This window comes from Atractosteus spatula, unplaced genomic scaffold (assembly GCF_055471065.1).
Source record: "Atractosteus spatula isolate fAtrSpa1 unplaced genomic scaffold, fAtrSpa1.hap1 Scaffold_29, whole genome shotgun sequence".
Taxonomy (NCBI): domain Eukaryota; kingdom Metazoa; phylum Chordata; class Actinopteri; order Semionotiformes; family Lepisosteidae; genus Atractosteus; species Atractosteus spatula.
In genome coordinates, this window is record NW_028296856.1 from 233911 (window position 1) to 257015 (window position 23105).

At 39.6% G+C, this 23105-nt stretch overlaps 3 non-coding genes across 3 annotated transcripts; all 3 read left to right on the forward strand.

Annotated features, from left to right (window-relative positions):
* The first annotated feature begins 11730 nt into the window (after positions 1–11730).
* trnay-gua (transfer RNA tyrosine (anticodon GUA)) lies at positions 11731–11818 on the forward strand. Its single transcript is given in 2 exon segments — positions 11731–11767; positions 11783–11818. It is a non-coding gene; the product is annotated as a tRNA-Tyr (tRNA).
* Positions 11819–15390: 3572 nt separating this feature from the next.
* trnal-uag (transfer RNA leucine (anticodon UAG)) lies at positions 15391–15472 on the forward strand. The gene has a single exon. It is a non-coding gene; the product is annotated as a tRNA-Leu (tRNA).
* Positions 15473–18764: 3292 nt separating this feature from the next.
* On the forward strand, positions 18765–18837 carry trnak-uuu (transfer RNA lysine (anticodon UUU)). The gene has a single exon. It is a non-coding gene; the product is annotated as a tRNA-Lys (tRNA).
* Positions 18838–23105: the final 4268 nt, after the last annotated feature.

A 23105-nucleotide genomic window follows, 5' to 3' on the forward strand; every position in this document is an offset into this window, starting at 1 on the left:
CAGGAATGTTTTGTTTGTGGACAGACTGTTAGACTAGAGGAAAAGAGCGCCTCCTTCTATGAAGCATTTCGTTGATCCGATCACGAATTCTTTTCCAGTCGCACGAAGTAAGGGTTGAGAATCTCCGATTCACCATGCTACTAATGGTTTCCCGGAGATTGCAAGGCAAGGCACTTTTGCCTCTGGACCCATCGAAATTTACAGACGTCGTCCACCCCCAGTAAATTTCAAAAGTCACAAGATTTCGAAACACGAGGGTGGCGTGGCGGTCGGCTCTTGCTTTCCCGTCTATGCCGATGCACTGCAAGTACAACCCCCCCTCCATCTCTTGAGTGATGGGTAACAGTTGGATATATGGGAGAATTTTTCGTCCCACTGGCGTCTGTGAATTCTGCTCTGTAAACAGTGCTTCCTGGGGGGAGATAGACGGCGGGGACAGCATCAACAAATTCCTGCGCAGTGGTGAGTGGAGAGGCTGGGATGGAGTGTCCTGAGGCGGTGTGTGCTCTGTAGGGGGCAGAGCTTCCGCCAGGCATTGCAACCTGCGCGGCGGGGAGAGGCACTTTTCGGGAGACAGCTGCTCAACTGTTTGACTGCTGGAACATACTGTCTCCTTCCTCTGCATTTTCAGGAGTGTCTCTAGCCTCCCAATCCTCCCCAGTAATGCGTTGTACTGCTCCCGCTGCTGCCGAAAAGTCTCCACACAGGTGCTGCTTCTACAGGTTGGCACCCTGGCCAGTGGCCGAGAGCAGAGACCCACGGCCTTTGGCAAAATAACATAATTCATGTAAGAAATAGTCACACAGTAGTATTCATCAGTCGCGGAACAGACATCAAAATAAACTTTTCTTTTTTTCCGTCTTACCGCTTTCTTTTTTACTGTCCTGGTGGTAGATTTCGAAGATCGTTTTGCCCGTGCGGTGTTTTCTTGAAGAACAGGCTACGAAGAAATAATTATAATTGAATTTAAAATTCAAAACGGCAATAATACCTTGTAATATGCACTGTAATCGCGTATTTCAGATGAAGTCTGCTGTATTTGCTTACCCTTCATTCTTTGGAAGCAGGGGCGGCAGAAGCACCCCGTCTCTTCCCGTAAAAGGTCTTGGTCTCCATACTGTACTGTGTTCGCTGTAGTGCAGGTTCGCAGTTTTTTTTGTGATGGGAGCTCACCCAATCCCTTGGTGTATTTATGCTATATTCACATGTACGGCTAGAATGTTCATTGTCTTCCAATGAAAGGCGGGTGCCTTTTGCCGAAGTCGGGAGACATTAGAGGCTTGCCACACCCGGACTGTTAAACCAACGCATTAGCACGTCAAAGCCCATTGAGGACCCGGAGGCAATAGTTGTTTTGTCCCTTGATTTACTGATCTGCATTAATTATGGAAATTGAGTTCCTGCTCTGTGCGGACGACCTGGTCCCGCTGTCGCCCACAGAACAGAGGCTGCGCCAGAACCTGGCACTGCTGGAGCAGCACTGTCAGACCTGGGCGCCGACAGTCAAACTGAACAAAACCAGAGTTATGGTTTTCCAGAAAAAAAGCCAGACCTCAGGGACACAGGTACAAATTCACACTTAACAACACATTAACACCTAACAACGGGAGCAGGGACGAATTAGGCCAGTACCCACTATTGTTAAACATACAGAAAAGGATATTAAAGTATTGAATATTAGTATTGGCTTTAGTATTAGCCATACAGAACATTAAAGTGCCCCTTTTCCATTCAGCGGGTGCCTGAGCCGCTGTGTCCTATCTTCTGACAGTCGCCGTTGTGAATGTCTGAAGAGTGTATCTTATTTTTAGTACTATATTTTTGTATTATATTCCCTATTAATCAAACTCTAAGAGTATGTATCGGCTTGTCAGTCGGGTCTTTTTTCTCTATTTGTATTGTCGTTTACACCTCGCACGACTTTAAAAGCTAGCAAGACAGGTTTCGATTCACATTAGCTGGCGAGCCTTGTTAACAAAAAAACTAATAATAGTGTAACATGCCACTGTTTGTTCATGAACAACATTATACTGAGATTTCCTTAGATACGCGATTAAAAAATAAATAAATAAAACTTTGAATCCCCGGCAGAACACATTCCATAAGAATCAGCGCTTTTACAGTATATATCGCCTTTAAAGGTGGCTTCTCGAAACGCTTTACAGGATAAAGACAACAAGAACAGCAACAACAACAATATTGTATTTCATTGCACTTTGAAAACCAAGTAATAACTTAACTATATGTGCAAACGTTTCATATGTTGCTGTTGTGAATGCCTGTGGAGTGTACAGTATCTTATTTGCCTTGTGTCCTGGTTATCTCGCGCGCCCCCCCTCAATTCAATTCAATTCAAGGTGTTTTATTAGCATGACAGATGGGTTCGATCAGTGTCGGGTATTTACTTTGCTTTGAGATTCCACCTTTAGAGGTGATATATAAATTTTTGACTAAAATAAATTGATATCTTTGTCTTCTAAGCTCTCTGTGTACAGTAGAGCCTCCTGTCCAGCCAGCACATGTCCACAGACATTCACAACAGCGACATATCATAAAACGTTTGCACATATAGTTAAATTATTAGTTGTTTTTCAGGAAGTTAAAAAAAACACTTGAACAACTTATCCAGTCTCTCGAAATAAAAAAACTAATAATAATGTAACATGCCACTGTTTGTTCATGAACAAAGTTATACTGAGATTTCCTTAGATACGCGATTAAAAAATAAATAAATAAAAATTTGAATCCCCGGCGGAACACATTCCATAAGAATCAGCGCTTTTACAGTATATATCGCCTTTAAAGGTGGCTTCTCAAAACGCTTTACAGGATAAAGACAACAAGAACAGCAACAACAACAATATTGTATTTCATTGCACTTTGAAAACCAAGTAATAATTAACTATATGTGCAAACGTTTCATGTGTTGCTGTTCACAACTCTCCCCTCTCTCCCTCAATTCAATTCAATTCAAGGTGTTTTATTTGCATGACAGATGGGCACAATTAGTGTTGGGAATGTATATTTCGATATTTACACCCGGCGCGGCACCGAGGGAGCGTCTGCATTTATAACTTAGTTTTTAAAATTAGTCAAGCAATATGAAGCATCTCCTTTTACTTTTAAGTCCCTTAAATACATTGAGCACAGCTTTCTCACCACTTAAGATGACTTTTTTGGTATCATCCTTACACAAAGCAGAAACTTTCCGATGACATACGGTACAAGTGGAAAGATTACAGATTTTAATCGTCTTTAATTTTGTTACGTTATACGTTTTAGGAACGTTTCATCTAAACAAACACCACAAAACTATTCTCTATTGTATTTCTGAATGTTATGTTACACCTGCAGTAGTTCACTGTTTTAAATACATCGAATTAAGAAAGTTATGTGTAGCACTTTAGATCTTTTTTTCTGAACCAGGGAAAATCTGATCATGTTTCTCTATAACAATAATAAAAACCTTTATTTTACATATCACCTTTAAAAGTGGTAGTACCTTTTTTAGTACTATATTTTTGTATTATATTCCCTATTAATCAAACTCTAAGAGTATGTATCGGCTTGTCAGTCAGGTCTTTTTTCTCTATTTGAAATACTGAGATTTCCTTAGATACGCGATTAAAAAATAAACGTTTCATATGTTGCTGTTGTGAATGCCTGTGGAGTGTCTCCTATTAAGCTCTAAATTGCATTTTGAGCGCGGTTTTTGACTTTTTTTAAATTGCATTTTGGGCGCGGACAGCACATACAAGGGTTAATGAACTGCGCCAAGAAATTTAAAATAGTATTCTTTAGGTGTGAGGGTAGGAGTGGACCGCAGCAGGCATAATCAGCAAACCAGGAAAACAAAGAACAGGACAGGTGAGATGTGTATCCAGAAAGCGAGTGATCAGAAAAAGGAAATGGTGTTACGCCCAGGTTTTCGACCCAATTGTTTTAACTTGCTAATGCATCAGACACATTTCCTGGCGTATTGTGTTTTAAATAAAATAGGAGTGTCTTTCCCTGGCATTAGCTCATCGGTATGGTGTAAGGTTTATCTGTACCATACCATACAGTATATAGGTACAGAATTCAAGCTGCACCACTGTATCGCTTTGGTAAGGAGACGGACAATGGCCAAAATCACGAAGACTCTCTCACACCAAATAATGAAGATGAAAAGAAACGGGAAGTCAACACGGGACATTGTACAGCAGTTGGCTTCGATGGACATCTTCGTTTCTGAAAGCACAGTGAGACAGCATTATAAAGGGGAGAGGAGGCAAAGAGAATCTAAACCGAGGACGATTCAAAGGTAAATAAATTTCTAAAAATATCTTTCTTGCATGTAAATACAACTACGCACATTATTTTTAAAACTAACTGTTGATCTCTTTTTTTCAAGTCCTATTGTGCGAGCTATCGACAAACTGACTGATGAAAATGATGAGCTACCGGCGATGCAAGTCCAAAGACGGCTATGGGCTGACCTCGGTGCGAATATTAGCCCGACATCGATAAGAAGAGTACACAGGAGGCTTGGATGGAGATACAGAAAAACCAACACATGCCCCATGATAAGGCTAAAAAACAAAGAGGAAAGACTCAAGCAAGCTCTCCAATGGATTGAACAGGGGGAGGCATTTCAGGATGTACTTTTTACCGACGAAACAACAGTGGCTCTGGAACAGTTTTCAACAATGGCATTTTGTAAAAAGGGGAGATATGTGGACAAGCCAAAGCCCAAACATCCACTGAAGGTTCACATCTGGGGGGGTATATCTAGAAGAGGCCCGGGACCACTTCTTATTTTTGAAGGAATTATGGACCATGTATTCTTCGAGGATGTCGTGGTCACACAGCATGCTGCCCCATATATCAGGGAGCAGTTTGGATCAAGGCACCGTCTCTTTCAAGACAACGATCCGAAACACACAGCAGCAAGGGCGAGGCTTATAGCAGAAGGAGTGAACTGGGTGAAAACTCCAGCCGAATCCCCAGATCTAAATCCGATAGAGATGGTTTGGCATTCGTTGAAAGACTACGTTCGGAAAACCGCTAAGCCCACCACAAAGCAGGAACTGATCGATGCGATCTATAAATTCTGGGAGGAAGAACTGACCGAACAAAATTGTAACAATTTTATTAACAGGCTGTTTCGTGTTCTTCCTAGGATTGTTGACCGGGGCGGGGGACATTCGGGAATGTAAGTCTGAGAAAGACAGTCTCACATTTGTGGACAGTCTGTCCACAAACAAAACATGTAAAAAAAACAATTACTTTTTGTCAATGGAAACCGGTGTGTGTGTCTCTCTCTGCTGGATGTCCCTCTCACTCCCTGCTGAATGAATAAAAGCATTTTATTAAAAACGCGTTTGCGTTTGTCTGGTATTTACTTTGGTCCCTTTTAACTGTTTTTCGATCTACTGTATTGCTTTGAGATGCCACTTTTAAAGGTGATATGTAAAATAAAGTTTTTTATTATTGTTATAGAGGAACATGATCAGATTTTCACTGGTTCAGAAAAAAAGATCTAAAGTGCTACACCTAACATTCTTAATTCGATGTATTTAAAGCAGTGAACTACTGTAGGTGTAACATAACATTCAGAAATACAATCGAGAATAGTTTTGTGGTGTTTGTTTAGATGAAACGTTCCTAAAACGTATAACGTAACAAAATTAAAGACGATTAAAATCTGTAATCTTTCCACTTGTACCGTATGTCATCGGAAAGTTTCTGCTTTGTGTAAGGATGATACCAAAAAAGTAATCTTAAGTGGTGAGAAAGCTGTGCTCAATGTATTTAAGGGACTTAAAAGTAAAAGGAGATGCTTCATATTGCTTGACTAATTTTAAAAACTAAGTTATAAATGCAGACGCTCCCTCGGTGCCGCGCCGGGTGTAAATATCAAAATATACATTCGTCCCGGGCACAGGCCGAAGAGCGCCCGGCTGGGGTGCGCGGGGAAGGGCAGGACACTAGTTTAGGAAGGCGTACAGTCTGGGCAGGTATAGATTACACTTTTCTAAAACGTATTACAATCTAATCCTTCCACGTTTGATCCCAACATCCCAAGAAATATAAATCTAAACGGGTAGAAAGCTATGCTGAAAGTTTATTAAGATACCTAGAAGACAAAGATACTGTATCAACTTATGTTGCATTAGCCTGATTATGATTAAAAAACACATATAATTAAACACGCGTTTGCGATTTAAATCAGAACACGATTTAAATCAATATAAATGTTTATATTGTAACGCATACTGTCCAGCCTCCATTTCTCCTATAAAAATTTACTCTGTTGCACACACACACACACAATAGAAGCAGGAAACAGAAGCAGGGACCGTTGTCAGAAGGGAAGAAGGTGACTATTCATTGTTATCAAAAATGACTTAGAATCGATCATGTTGCGATATTTTGAAATATAAAAGTCAGATGATTGTCCATGATATCGCTATTCTATTTTTTCGAAGAAATGTTTGTTAAAAGAAAAGTCCAGCACCAGCTGGATTTGAACACACAACCTGCAAGTTGTTAGCCAGGCACGTAGACCAGTAGGCTACAGGACAACTTGCATGAAGAGGGAGGCGAAACAGCCCTACACAGCCCTGTCGCAGTACACGACTATAATCATATCGTTATTAAATTCTTTAGATACGCGATTCCATATTATATTAGCAGAAAAGCTTAAAACTACCACTTTTTCACACGCTATTTTACATGCTAGTTAAATTAAATTTATTTATATATTATATATTTATATCTCTGACCAAGGGAAACGTCTCATTTTTTCAAAGAAATGTTTGTTTGTTTGTTGATTGTTATCAAAAATGACTTAGAATCGATCATGTTGCGATATTTTGAAATATAAAAGTCATTTGATTGTCCATGATATCGCTATTCTATTTTTTCGAAGAAATGTTTGTTAAAAGAAAAGTCCAGCACCAGCTTGATTTGAACACACATCCTACGAGTTGTTAGCCAGGTACGTAGACCAGTAGGATACAAGACAACTCGCATGAACAGGGAGGCGAAACAGCCCTACACAGCCCTGTCGCAGTACACGACTATAATCATACCGTTATTAAATTCTTTAGATACGCGATTCCATATTCTATTCCCTATTAATCAAATTCTAAAAGTATGCTTGTTGACTCCGGTATCACGTTAGTTAAAGACTTCGAAGCTTAAAATGTTTAGGGAGAAATGGAATACTGGTGTGTATTTTTTTTTTAAAGTACCAAGACCAGCTACTGTATATACTGTATGTTTATATTCCAAAATTAATATCGTTTATGGCCTTCACACGCGTTACAGTATGCTCCTATTCTTTTTATGCTCAGCTACTAAGATTTCCCTTCAGTGGTAAAATTCAATATCTACAACGGGCACAGCAAAGACGTTTACTGTAAGTCTTTCTACGACAGACCAACGGACCACGAGTGCCCCTGTCGGTCAACCAATCACGTACTGCGGTGCCACGCGTCATCTTGCGTCACGCTGCGCGATGCCACCTGCGGTACGTGTCTGTAACGCGCACTTTGAATAGCTGCATCTGTATACACTCACAGACTCACAGATACACAAATAGACACTATATACGGACATAGGCACCGCATACACTCTTAGGTACAGATACACTATAACTAACACTAATGCAGGTACTGCTAATATTACAACAGTAACACTATCACCAAAACTTACACTATCATTGTTACTAACACTGACAAAAACTACTACTAGACTAATAATACTTATAATAACAGTAATACTCTCATGAAAACTAACATGATGATGAGTGTTAATACTCTGACCCTAACACTGTAAGTATCACTAATATTACATAAATACTAGCATTATGGTAATTGGTCGATACAGTCTTTATTAACTGTTTTCTAGATACTTAAACAGGGTCAAGAAATGAATCAGTACTCACCAATCGGTGAAGTTAATCGATTTTTCTACGGTTCTTCAGTTTAAATAATTGGTTGTTGATAGATAAGTGATCAATAGCTCATCTCTGTGCGCTCCGTGCGCCTCCCGCGGTCTCTCTCTCTGATCCCGGCGCTCTGGCTGGTGTCTGTGACGTCACAGCGCTTATTCTGACAGAGCAGAGCGCGTCTCTGCTGCTTTTGAGTGTCTTTTTCATGAATGCCAGAGGTACTCGAAATGTTGCAAAAAGAAAAGCGTTTACTTCACAGATTAATGTGTTACAAAGTGTACCCGTGTGGAGCAATAGAGAACGAGCACGAGTCCCTGAAATAAGCGCTTTCAAGGGTTTTACACGAATCATCAGAGTATAGAAGCCAGGAGGATTAGACTTATGTTCCTGGAGGTTAAAACGTGTATCCTGGTTTTATTTCAACCCAGCTCTCAGCTCTATAGGTAGTCTGATGATTTAAATTAACTGTATAACTGTTACAAGACTTCATCTAATTGTACATTTATAAGACTGTCTGTGAGACACTTGTGAGAGCAGCTGAATCCCAGGGCTGGTGTAGAATCACACACAGACAGGTCTTCTTCTGTGTGATCTGAGTCCCACTGCTCAGAGCTACAGACTGGTCAACTGGTCACTATTTTAGTCACGACCATCGGCCTTTGGCTACTAATAATCAATATACTGATCAGAGTGTCCATACTGGTGTTTATTACATAAATACAAAGATAATTCCACACTCACTTGTGTTATAAAACACTTAAAAAACATGTTTGGAGCCTGATATACAGTAAAGAAAGTAATACTGAAGGGCTGGAAGACCTGGAAAGGGTTAATAGAACCTTCTTGCTTCCGACCTGGAACAGAGCCCACAACTGCCAGATCAGTGACCCCTGAGCCCAGTTCACAGAGAGGAGAACCAGGAGCTCTTTTATGTCTCTAAGCGGCTGTGAGGAAGGAGAAAAGGGGGAGATGTGACCTGAGTCCAGGCTGTTCTGTCTGATATTATTTATGTAGCAGCACTGATTGCCTGAATGCCCTCTGGTTTAGGTTTTTCAGGATATAGATCACTATGGAGTTGAGCTTCAGTCTGAGTGTGAGTCTAAGCTGTGAATCTGACTGAGAAGAGAATAATGATTTTTTATTCTGCCTCTGAGAATTTTTCTTCTTTGCCAAGTGGTGTTACATCCCCTTCAGATACTCTGCACAGACTGCCAGAGTGAGAGAAGAGGAGAGAGAGATGGACAGATAAGAGCACACACAGCAAGAGAGACATACGTCTTGATTTACTTTGAAGCAAGTGTTCATTTCTTTTCTGTAACAAGTTGTTTCTGAACTTCAAGAAATTCATACAACTTCTGAAAGATAAAATACAAATCTTGCTTATCAGGACAGAAGAAATGCTGCAAAAAAATGCCAGTGATTTTTTCTCCTTTTAACGAAAAGTGGAGAAAAACAACAGCAGTGCATCTCCGTCGGCTTGATTTAGCTTAATACTGTACATGTATTCACTCCCTTTTCTGTAGATTACAGCCTGCGAAAGATTAAATGAAGTTCTTGGTTACTCTTGGTCAGTGCAGAAGAAATACTGCCAGCTGGCAGGAAAATGACAGTATTTTATTTTCTTTAACTACAAACATGTGAGTTGTGAAAAGCAACAGGAATGTGTCCCTGTGCAGCTGTTATACAAAAGGCTGGTGGGTCAAACGCACTCAGGGACGCGCTTCAGATTGTGATGATGTAAACATAATCTCTGGTAAAAATTGAAGGGATTTCTTTGCAAACCCTCTTGAATGTTGCAGGAAATCTTCGTGTTTTACTCGTGTGAAACTACAACAAGTAAACAATTAAGTACCTAAGTCAATGTCCAAGAAAACCATCTTCACGTGTGGAATTTTTCTTTAACTGCTGTTGGGAGAATTCATTTATACACCCGTTGTATCCTTAGCAAAAATATTTTAAAATTAGAACACAGATTTGTTGGAGAACTTGACAATCCCTGACAATCATTATTAAATGAGCATTATACAAATGTGCGTTGATATTTTTAATATGTACCTTAATTGTAATATATATATGTACATAATTGCTTTGATATGGATGTTCATTTGAAGGAATTGAGGAAACTATGAAAGATCGCAGAACAACCAAAGATACATTTGGGCATCTGCTATTGGTAAAGATGAAAGAGTACCGTAAGTGTGAAGCTTGCATACGCACGAGAGAAAAAATCAGTTTTAATGCACTTCATTAAACTGATGGTGTGCTTATCAATCGTGCATAAAATGTACATAGCAGAGGATGGTTTCGATCCATCGACCTCTGGGTTATGGGCCCAGCACGCGTCCGCTGCGCCACTCTGCTGACAGCGGCTGCAGAGTGATTCAACAAAACTGCTCTATCTTTGCTTTCTAAAAGTGCGCCCGAGATGAAAAGTCTGAACGGTAATCGCAGACGTCACTTTGAGCACTTGGTCTTTTATAGTACAAATCATCACACGCTGCTCTACATGGGCGTGTCTTCAATATCGTTGAGAAGCAAACCTTTTGCTTTCCGAGGCAACTGATTCTTTCGTCGTTAATTCCCAAATCTTCAATGAGAATCAGTGAAACGAAAATCAAACACATGTACACACTTGCGTCCTTGCGTGAAAGAATAATCTACACCCACTTTTTAACACTGAAAATGATTCAGGAAGTACAGCAAAGTTCTAAAATCAGCGAATGCATCTGCATAAATAAAATGTCAATTTTTCAAAAGTAAAATCTTCAGCTTTGAAAGATTGTCATCCATATATTTTCGTTTTTCTCTTTTTTTACATAACACTCTTTCGAGAAACAAACTGTCTTGTAATTAAGGCTGCATTAGAAAATGTGTATCTTGGTTTGCTAAGTTAAAATCGGCACATCCCAGTGGGCAAAAGATGTAGAATATACGACTATCAAACGCATACCTTAGACGTGTAAATGTGCTCCGTAACTGGTCTAGAATGAAATTCTAATATACGTATATCGTTATACGTCAATTAGACATCTATGATTATATGTTTATTATACATAAATGGTTGGAGTTCTATTATACGGCTGAATTTAGAGGACTATTATACATATATAGTTAAAGGTCTATTATACATCACAGAAAGATTTTTATAGGTGTAGAAACTAGTAAATAAAGCCAATGATTTGTTTTAGAAATTTATTCTTAAAATATACAATTATTCACACCTGAAAAATATGTAGTTTAAATTATAGATTATATACAATATTGTAATCAACAAATGTCTAATCATCATAAAAAACACAACTAGTAAACTTCAGTTACAAATTCTAGTAACATGGCTATATATATAGTAATGACAAACACGAACTAATTACATGAACACGCTAATATTTAACTCAAAACCACATTTCGATTCAAATATAAATTTTAAAATTTACAACTTCTTTATTTCCACGAAAATATTATTAATGTAGCACAAACGGTACTTTCTAATAAAGACAGAAAGAAACTGTTTTGTGTCTCATGGTGATCCTCCTCTCGATACTAATGAAATGTTTAATATGATCCCTCGAGAAAAAAAAGGAGTCAATTTCCGCCTGGAATGATTGATGCCCCATCAAACATTTTGTAATATCCCTGGAAGTTTATACAGTAGAATCCTGGTTCGTGGCTTAAATTCAAGGTAAACAATACTAAGGAAACAAGTTGGAAACTTGATGTCGAATTGGGATTTAAATCACCCGGAACATTTCACAACATTGGGCAGTATGTGCCAGAATGCAATGTTTGACATTCCTTCGATAGCTCAGTTGGTAGAGCGGAAGACTGTAGAGAAATCAACAGGGAATCCTTAGGTCGCTGGTTCGATTCCGGCTCGAAGGAAGGTGCTTTTTGTGTACTTTAATCAAAGAGTTAAAAAAGCGAATCTGTTTCAATCAGACATTGATCAAAAGCTCAATAAACGACGAAGTAGAGGTTCCTGTTCCGAATTCAGCCCACGTCTGATTGTCTTGTTTTGGCCAAGATCTGATCTTTGAATTAAGGGACTACACTGTCTGCTTTGTAAGTCAAAAATACATACAAATGTCAAGTTTTTTTGTAGATATAAAGGTGTTCTCTGTTTTCAAAGGATAGGTACTTAATTGGCATAATGATTTGGTATTGATTTTGTATCGTTGTATTATAAAGTTTGTGCTTTCTGTGTTTTTATCGTATTGTGAACTTATTTTTTAAACAACTGCTTACAAAGGCAAACACGGCACACATCTGTTTATACCAGTGGTGAATTGTACATTTTTATTAAGTACAAGCTACTGTGCACTTCTGGGAGTATAACAGGTTCGATATAAAGTGGCAAAAATATAAAAGGGGAAAATACCCCACACTGCGTGTAAAGCCCTCGTTGTGACTGTTTTAGATTAAAATGGCGTACTGTGCACGAAATGTTGCAGAAACACAGTCTGATATTTTGATAATTATCATTTTAATAATTTGATCAAATTGAGGCCCAGGATCCAAATCTTCAGTTCTGATTTTTTTAAGTGATACCTTTCCTTCCTGTCGTGGAAGTCACACGATGTGAGCAATTGTTTTTTTTTTACGTTACGATCCAAAGAGCCTCAGACGCACTTTAACCAAACCAGGATGGATTGTGCTGGGAGCTGGACTGAGCTCATTCTCACTCCCTGTGCTAAAAACAGAATTAGCTCTTCCCCGAACATCGTCTACAGCTGCTGGATGGTGCTCTGCGTCTTACTGCTCCGGCAAGTACTCTGACGAAAGACAGATCACTTGGGCGCTTTTAACCTTCTCGCAGCTACGGGCGAGACTGACGCTCGCGATATGAAGGCACCCGCTGGGACACATTCTCTAACTTTCACAATCGCGACAGACTTCGCTTTTTAAAACAAAAGTGGATATAGCCCTGAAAAAAGCATTAGCTTCATCAGTTTTTACATTAATCTATTTTGAATCAAAGTTTGATATATTTTTTTATTTTTTATTGCATTTTACATTATAATAATAATAATCATTATTGCTTACACTTATATAGCGCTGTTCTGGATATTCCACTCAATGCGCTTTACAGGTAATGGGGACTCCCCTCCACCACCACCATTCTCCTGAACGATCACAGAGAGTCAGGACCTCGGTTTTACGTCTCAGCCGAAGGACGGCACCTGTTTACAGTTTAGTGTTCCGTCATTGTACTGGGGTATTAGGACCCACATGGACCGCAGGGTGTGCGCCTAGCGACAAAAACCAGACGTGTGTCGGGCTCGGCTGCGAGCAGGACAATGACGCCACGGGGACAAAGGAGAGAAAATCAAAACGGTTCTATAAAAGACCTGTGTCAGCTGTCTTTTTGCAGTCTGGACTCTAAATCCTCCGATCCGATTTAAATCTCTCTAATACCTGAGCTGCGGCTTCTTCCGAGTATTTATTCGTATACTTATTATGTGTAAGTGTATAGATGAAACCTTTCATATATTGTTCAGTTTAAATCAAAATGCTTTACTAATACAAGAGAGAAGTATAGTATGAAGGATGTGACAAATTTAAGATTTGTTGGAACAAAACGGTTTTTATTTGCATTCGAAATGAAGCGGAATTTTAGCGCGACACACAAACCCTTTGTCTTTTTTAGAGAGTGATTTTTAAACAGACATAAATGTAGAAAACGTGTTTTTTTAGCACTACAGTAGCAGGGTCAGTGGCGTAATGACTAGCGCGTCAGGCCTCGCGTCAGAAAATTATAGGTTCTACTGCCGTCTGGCTTGTTGCGTTTATACCACTTACATTCTTTTATATAAATGAACTGCACCTGAAAGCTATAGAAAACACTTTGGGTAAGTTGTCTGCAGCCTCATGCGAATTTCGACAACTTACCCAAAACACTGTACTGTCTGGAGATCAGCTCCAGCTCTGAACTGCAATGAAAAACCATGCCTAACAAAACTGGAGAACAGCTGAACTTGTGCTCAGTTCGGTGATGAGGGTTCAGAACTGTCGTTGTTGTAATTAGCACGAACTGCACAGGCTCTGAATCAGACCATGTCAATTAGTCTGATCAGTGTAGGACACGTTAATGTAGAATTATTAATAGGTTTGTTAGTTAGTTCAGGTTTACCCACCTGAACTAATGTAGAATTATTACTTGGTCTGTCTCTTGTTTGTATATAAATGAATGTCTCTGACAACTTAATGTTAGTTTTACGATGTAGGTCAGGCGTTGACATATGCACGAGTATACAAAATGTCTCATTCCTGATTCAACTCATGTTCTATAGGAGATAGGCGATTCCTCCTGTTTCTCGTACAACCATATCAGAACAGAAGCCCGTGTCACCCAGCAGTGATTCAAGATCGACTGGCATCTTTATCCCTTTTTTGTTCGTGATCATTATTTTCTTTAGTTATGATCAATATTGAACTTTTTCGAAATGAAGTGACAATAATCAAACATGCAGGCAGATTTTTGAAAAGTATTCAGAATTGACAGGGTGCCCCTTTGGAACAGTCGTCAGAAAATGTGAGAAAATGAAAGTTATGTAAGCTCTCACACAAAGCATTGAAGATTGGAATCTGAGTGTAAAAAAGCTACCCGTCTCCCAATGATAGGCAGAGATACACACCACGACTCGAATAGACTCAGCGAACTTTAACACCTATGATATTACGAGTGCTTTGCACGTGTCGAACTTCAAGAAGGAACTACTACAATAGTTGTGGACATAATTCAATACCACCGGCAAAGTCCAATGCCGGCAACGTCTGAGAAAATAATGTTCACTCATGGAATTTGGTCTTTGAATGGCTGGCGGGAAAATTCATTTATACTCCTGTTGCACCCTCAGCTGAAACATGTTAAAATAACAACGCAGATTTGTTGGAGAACCTGACAATAATTATTGGGTTAGCACTGTATGTGTTCTGGTATATTTACTTTAATTTTAATATAAATGTAAACATGCATGCTGTATAATTTATTGTAATTTTAAAATATGTTAGCTGAGGATGCGAGGGGGATATTATACCTTGTGAAACACGCAAGGAACTGTAAAAAAGGCTGGTATTTGAATAAAATTGGCGAGCACAAGAAAACCACAATTTATGTGGTATTATCATCAATATCCTTCAAAATCGACGTTCAAATGAAGGATCTGAAGAAACTATGAAAAAAGCAACAGTAGTAGCAGAGGATTTTGAATTTTGCTTTTTAAGTCAGTAGATCACCGTAGAGTTGCGCCCCTACAAACAGCACAAAGGATGAATCCCACCTCCTTCATTATTGCTGTTTGTGCCGGTGAAAGTAGTGTTTGTGGTATTGAAAGCATCTCGGAAGATAAAGGTGCAGTCACTTCCACGTCATGATATCATTAGATCCGACGACAAGAGCTGAAGCCCCCGGCATTTACCAAGCCAGCAATGTGAGGAAGTTGGGCATGGAGGAAGGTAGCGTGGCCGAGTGGTCTAAGGTGCTGGATTTAGGCTCCAGTCTCTCTGGGGGCGTGGGTTCGAATCCCACCGCTGCTAAATGTTAGTGCTTTAAGACCTGCAATACGATCAGTAAAAGCACTTCTTGTTAGGCTGCGGGAGGTGTTTAGAGATAGACTTTCTAAAATACAGGCTTAACATCAAGGTACAAAAATATTTTGTTTTCTCAACATAAATTATCTTTGTAATTATGTTCAGCTTTATGTAGGGAACAACATCTGCCGAGATCACTTTTGAGGCAGTGCACATGATAGTGTACCGGCAAGTACATTTAATATTGGCTGTGGTGGTGAGCTGCTTTTGTCTGTGAAACTTTTAATTCTTCACGCCGAATCATTGGCAGGGGTAAAGCTTATTAAATCTTCGAACATAGCGCTCCATCAGAAATACTTTGTTCGTGGTCAAAAGAGATCAGAGGATTAACTTCATGAATTCACATAGCATACCTTACAGGAAAGATTTAAAAGGGGAATTGATTGTGCTTCCTGATGTTGTTCCTGTGGTTTCTTTGGATACAATGGTGAATGTTCTTTGACGTTCTACTAGAGTATCCACTGGGTGGGCTTTATCAATCAGCTCGGATAGGTCATCAGTGCTCCGTCTCCGGAAAATAATCAGCACTGTCGTTTTTTCCTGTGCTGTCTTTTAAAACATATAAGATCACGAGTTTACAGATTTCTCCAAATAACAACTATACATTTTAACCCAGCGGTTAGCATTCCTTCAATCCAATAGTTTTACTCCGGGTAAAAAGCAGCGAAATATATAGAGAGATGATATTCAAATATTTCAACATTCTTATTGGATTACCTGTATGGATATATCGCTCAGAATTCCTAATATGATTTTGAGTTCAGTTTTGCTTTACTACTTTCAGAGTCTTTTATTGACCTCCTGAAGCAGAGAAGTGACATAATCACAAATGCGACCTACCTGTGCTGCTGTTTTTGGTTAATAATGATTATTGCGAGGAAAAAAAAAACAGCTCCTTGCATTAAGAGCACGCTCGCTGGTTGTGTTTGGTATTTTCCGTAGTGCTCTTCCTCAGCTGCAAAGTTATTTGGCTAGCAAAGACCTCTGAGAAGGAGTCTGAATCCGTCAACAACACAGGAATTCTAAGATCGCACTGCCGTCTTGTGTACAGAGATCTGCTTTTTCCTTATTGAGTGTTTTGGTGTTTAAGAACACGTATCCTACCTTGAATGCTAGTTTCAAAAGATATGTTACCGGATCACAGATTTTCTTGAAAAGATTTGGGGATGCACTTGCCGGGATTCAAACCCGGCTCAATTATTTAGAAGGCACCTATACTGTAGCACCAACGCACTTCTGAGAAACACCGGCACATTTCCGCAATCCTCCCTCTCACCTACAAAGTTATGAAGAGACAGACGTCCAATGAAAACTAATTTGATTCACTCAAGGCTCCGCTCTTTTATTGTGATGTCATTTTAATTAATGTTAGCTGTGATAAGGTGTCGTTTCTGTCTCTTAAAGTTTAAGTTTGCTCCTTTCTTCCTGGTTTAGAAATAATGTTCCATGATTGTTTACAAACACCACTATCAATTATTTGTCCAGCTCTAACGCCTGTGTGCGTTGACAAGGCATCTCCAAAGGACATATTAAATAACATGATCCTTCCTGTTACCATTCCTGTCGTTGGAGCGTTGTTTCGCCCTTTTTCGTTCTTCTACAATATTTGCAGACAGGGCTTTATCACTCGAGTTGTACAAAACAAGTCGGTCCATGAAAATCATCAGTACTGCTGTTGTTCTATGCGTAGTTTAATCAAGGTAGTCGAGTGAGGAGGTAAAAAAGCACTCCCCCGTCGATAAATCAATCATTGTCGCCCGTGTGACTGGATATAAAAATAACTGATTCATTTTTACCCAGTCTCTGGAAGTTTCGATGCGATTATTTTTCCTTCCTTATTTCTTCATTCCTATGAATTTACTCTGTAGTAAAGGAAACGCGAAAGCGGGAAACTGTAGGCATTCTTCGTGAGTGGTGGATTGTGTTCAGAGAGTATCAGCACATCTCTAAGTCAGTTCCATTGATAGGTCTGTTGAGGATTTAGCTCAGTGATAGAAGGCATGCTTTGCATGTATGAGATCCCGGTATCTTTAGGTGCTTTATATTACTGTGCTCACATCGCAATCTTCTGTTGAATGTGAACTCTTTGCTCGTGATCATAGAGAGCCAGATTTACACAATTAAATTCAGGCACACTCGAAGTGCTATGGTGTTGCTCTGCTGTTTTAAATGTACCTCTAAAGCATTTAGCTCTGTTAACTACCAAATGATTTGAACTAATTTTATGTTATATTCAGGAAATCCAGAGGTCTTCAGACGTGTCGTGGCTGTTGAAGAAGACACCTTTTAAATCTCACCCAGGATTTCTTGAGAGATCATTCAGCGAGCGAGTCCTCCCTCTGGACTCCGCACTGAGCTGAAAGCTGCGTGAATTCCATTGTACAACTGAGAAAAAAACTGATGGACTAAACAATGACATTTGATGATTATAAGAAATTCAAGAAACACAACAGTCCGAACACAGGTTTGAATCCTGAACGCTTAATTTAAGAGACAAAGCGAAGGATACGACCTGTAAACTCTCTTCATGTCTTACAGTTTATGATATAAAAAAAATCTTACTTTCATAGTAATTTCTTGCTGCTGATAGACGATTTATTGAATTTTAACAAAATCACAATTACAAACATCTTGGGTTAAACAGTTATTCACATACACTAACGAAGAGAAACGTTAGTGCCTTCCGGTGTGTGAGCCAATTTCTCAAAACAATATTTGTTAGTCTCTCGAGAGGCTGCGCAAGGTGTTTAGAGATAGAATTTCTAAAAGGCAGGCTCCCTGAGCTTAACATCAAGGCAGAGAAAATGTTTTGTTTTCTCTACAGAAATGCTCTTTAAATTTCAGCATAGTTACAACTCCCTTTATAAAGGGTGTGCACAGTTATAGAACCAAGGCATTGAAAGGTTTTTTTTTAATTGTTGTTCCAAAAAATTTTCCATTTGTTTTCGTTCTTAATGTTGTTGATTAAAAGATCTTATTAAATGCGAAAAAATCTGAATGTGAAAAAAGGTCAAAATGCTATTGAAAAAATCAGTAATGTGAGGAAAGATTAATTGTGGGAGCCCCTTACCTCCCCATGTCATGCTGTATTTCTCACTCATTCTACTGGGTGAGGTGTCGTCGCTTCTGGATAAAGTCTGTCAGTGGTCATTCCAGACGGGTCAGGTATGACTGCGCTTCGGCACAAGAAGAGATATGTGACTTACGAGGATCCCGACAGTGTCGTTCGTTTTCCAGGGCCCGGATAGCTCAGTCGGTAGAGCATCAGACTTTTAATCTGAGGGTCCAGGGTTCAAGTCCCTGTTCGGGCGTTTATGTTTTCCTTAAGTGTATTGTGAATTTCATTATAAATCGTATTTTATCTTCCACTCTTCTAGCTGTACTGTTGATATTTTAAAAGTTCATCACTTGTATTTTCTTTAGTGTTTCCTTTCACAAACCGAAAATGTTCAAGACTATTTTGTCACCGCACTCCACGTAGATAATCACAGGAAAAGTAAAGGAAACGCAGTGAGGAGCTCACACAGCGAGTACTCTTGAATACAACAAGAGGAAAAGCACACTCTGCACATCTGTGGAACATCACGTCCGAGTTTACAGTGACAGCAGAGATTGAGCGAAGTAGTTTTTTATTACTGGCTCGCTGAACGATCTCTCAAGAAACCCCGGTGGAGATTCAACAGGTCTCTAATAATCACGTTCAAAAAGGTGACGATACATTTTTCTTTTAACTAAGTAGCCTTAATGGCAACACAGTGTTAGGAGTCCGGCTTTTCTTATTTCTTCTGCAGAACCAGCGGTATCGGAATATACTGATCCGCAAAATAAGCGCTTTCGTTTCTGATCGTTTTTATTGAGCGCTGCTCTAAACTTTACATTTGCTTGTGCTGGTTTTCCTCATGAAAAAAGAAATTTCTCTAGTTACATGATTCCATGATCAACGAGGAGAAAGAAATAAAATACATAATTCATTATAAGAACTAAAGGCAAGATGGCTGGTGGTCTAAGGCGTTCAGGTCGCAGTTTCCTCTGGAGACGTTTGTTCAAATCGTACTTCTAATAAGTACTCTTTTTCTCGTTAGAGTAGAAACGATAGAAGCCTTAAGTGGGAAAAAATCACAACATCTCGCATTTCACGTGTTTAATGTTAATTGTCTCAGTGGTTGCCTCGGTGATTGATGGCTCTTCTCTCTTGCAGGGTGACGGCAAACTTCTTTAGAGAGGGAGTCTCCCACGCACGGCTTTTCTTTATCAAGAGCTGAGACAACAGAAACAGACTTCAAACTGACATGAATTACTTCATGAGCGTTTATGACCGTCTTTAAAAAGCTGAGAGAAGTCGAAAACGTCTTTGGAAAAGAGGAAATGTCTGCTGACAGTAAACTGAGCTCACCCTCAGCTGCGGACAAGCGCTCCTTGTTAGTACAGTGCTGAGTAACCTCGCTTGTCGCGCGAGAGACCGGGTTACGTTTCTGTGACAGGGCGCTGGTTACATTTTTTAACAACCTGACTTCATTTAGAAAGTGTGTACTGTGTACTAAGTTTCGGACTAGTTAGTGCAGTAGAATATGGAGATCATCTCCAGCTCTGAGCTCAACTGCAACAAGCAGTCGTGCTGAGCAAAGTCAGAGCCCAGCTTAACGTGTGCTCAGTGTGGTGCTCAGGACACAGGGGTATTGTTGTGGTTATAATTAGCACAAACTGCACGGGCTCTGAATCAGAACATTTCAATTTATCTGATCAGTAAATTAAAATGCAGGACACATTAATATAGGATTTTTACTGTGTCTCTGTCCTGTTCGTATATAACCCAATGTCCCTCACAGTTTAGAAGATACCAGTATGGACACCTAACTCGTAATTCAGTACTCATTGCAAATAGTCCCAAAACAAGCACATCCAACAGCTGCGGGGTTGAAGGTGAACATGTATCGTATTGTAATGGCTTCTATTTCCACTGATGAATGAGACAGTTTCATGAGGAGATCCTACGCACAATTAAGCGAACACATCGCTATTTCGGTCTGATGTAGAGGCTCCATTTGTGTCAGCAGTACTATAAATGTAAGTCTTATACACTTTCAGGGGCTGCATTTGTAGCGCTTCATCTAAGAGGACTGTTTTACTTTACCGCACGGTTACATTCACCCACCCAATTTATTCTCAGAATACCAAATGGCTCAATAACCCTGTTTTCCCCTGGGAACCACCAGTGTACCGTCTCATTCCATTCAAAAATATAACAAATTTATTAAATTAATATATTCAATGAACTGTGTAACACAGAGCTGGAAAGGTGAAATCAGGATGGCTGAGCAATTGAGCAGCTGAAACTGTCGATCAGGATGGCTGAGTGGTTAAGGTGTTGAATTTATAGCCCACTGAGCAAATGTCTATGTGGGTTCAATCCCTGCTCCTGTAATTTGCTTTTGAAGTGACAGAACACTTTGAAGATTTTCACTCTATTAAAATATGTATTTACTAAATTTCAGTTCTCTTCACTCCCTGGGATAACTGAACTCTCACCATCGCATCCTGAAGGCTTTACATGCATTAGCTGTGATACAGCTCCTAATAAAGACAGAATGAAACTGTATCAATAATAAATGACATGTTTTAAATAAACGTTTATTGATAAACTTCATTATTAATAAAAGTGGTGTGACAGGAAAGCAAATTAAATATTACAATGATATTCCAAGCAACTGATGTGTGCCGGAGCCAAATGTCATCAACTGTGGGCTTTGTAAATTGTTTAAAAATTGTAAGTGAAGTTGAGATAATTAACAATTTGTTGATTCCTGCAGTTACAGATTAAAACGTGAGAAGAGTTTCTCTGGGTTTATCTCTGTCCGAGAGCCTGATGTGAATATGCTGAACGCAGTGTCTTTGATTTATGTACTCAAACAACCAAAGAATCCCATTCTCGTCATCCTATGGTTTGTCAAACGTGATTTTTTCAAAGTGCGTGTGATTTCGTTTAGTCTTTCGCTCCTGTACTAGAGCAGTAATGTTTCTAGACGCGCATGAACATGGTATAATAGGCTGACAGCAGGAACACGTGGCCCACAAGCATTAACAGTATCAGAGGTGTCTGCAGTATGTTGGTTTGTGAGCAGCGATAAAATAAAATGCAGGGGAAGCAGGTGTGCCTGCATTAATAAAGCTCCATCGAGCGGAAGAAGTAACAGAAGAACCAACCAAAATCCAACAGCAAGTTTCTGCAGCTGAAATCACAGGCAAAACTGCCACTGGTGAGGCTTGAACTCACAACCTCGGCATGACTCCACTATGTAATGCACCACTGCAGCTGAACAATGTGTTTGCTACATGTCTTAGATGTATTTATTGGAAGGTTGCGGAAATCGTAAATCACTGATTTCATTATCTGCACGTTTAATATCTAGGAGAGAGAACTCCTTCAGGTTCTACAGCTCATAAGTGCACTTTAAGAAGTCTTTGCTTTTGTGAGATGGATCTCCGAGGTGCAGCTTTTTTCTTATTACTAAAGATACCTCTACATTGTAAACTATTTGAAGACCTAGAAAAAGGAACGTGGCGTTAGTTGAAATAAGCACTGAATGGGTTAAAACCCACGCTAAAGTGATGCCTTGTGGAGAATAAATCAACATACTTTATTCGCACAGGTCACTCTGCCACGGACAAGAACGATCAGCTACCACCACTATTATTATCATTATTATTATTATTCAACCATTTGGGGAACAATACAATTGAACAATCCCACTGTTCTTATGGCAAGAAAAATAACATGAGACCACTGTAAGAATGTTGTAATTGTTTGAACAATTGATTTCTATTTTTCCCTCTTATGGGCAACACTGTGGTATTTCTTTTTCTCTTCGTTGTTGTGCACGGGCTAGTTCTGCAGCGATATTTGCCACAGAAATTTCTGCACAGCTCCGTATTAAATCTGTTCTCAACTACCAACGGACAGAAGACGACTCCAGTAGATAGCTGTGTAGTTGTGTAGGACCACACACGACACAGTGATAGTGGGGCTCTTAATGGACTGGTACACAGACCACACGAGAGGCAAGCAAAACGCTTTTAAAATTCCAAAGGCTCACCAAGTCAGAGGAACAGCAATGAACTGAAAAGATCTGTTACAGACGTCTATGTTAACCTCTTTAGAGCTATAAATACCATTTGTTTAATTTATCTGTAGATTAACACTCCCAAGTAACAGCACCTTACAGTATATTAATGTTAATTCCGCTGGTGGACATTAGCTGGTGTTTTTTGTAACAATTTGCTTGCTCTGCTGTAAGGAATAATAATAACATCACTTTATTAACCATTTACAATTTATTGCATTAGGAATTATCTTTTTGCATACCCCAGCTTGCTCTCCATGAGACACACAGATAAGGAGAGAGCCTGGGGTCAGAGCACAGGGTCTGCCATTGTATGGTGCCCTGGAGCAGTTGGGGTTAAGGGCCTTGCTCAGGAGCCCAACGGAGTAGGATTCCTCTGCCGGCAGAGGGATTTGAACAAGCAACCTTCCAGCCACAGGCACAGATCCTTAGCCACCCCAAGCATATAAAGTAAAGTAAAA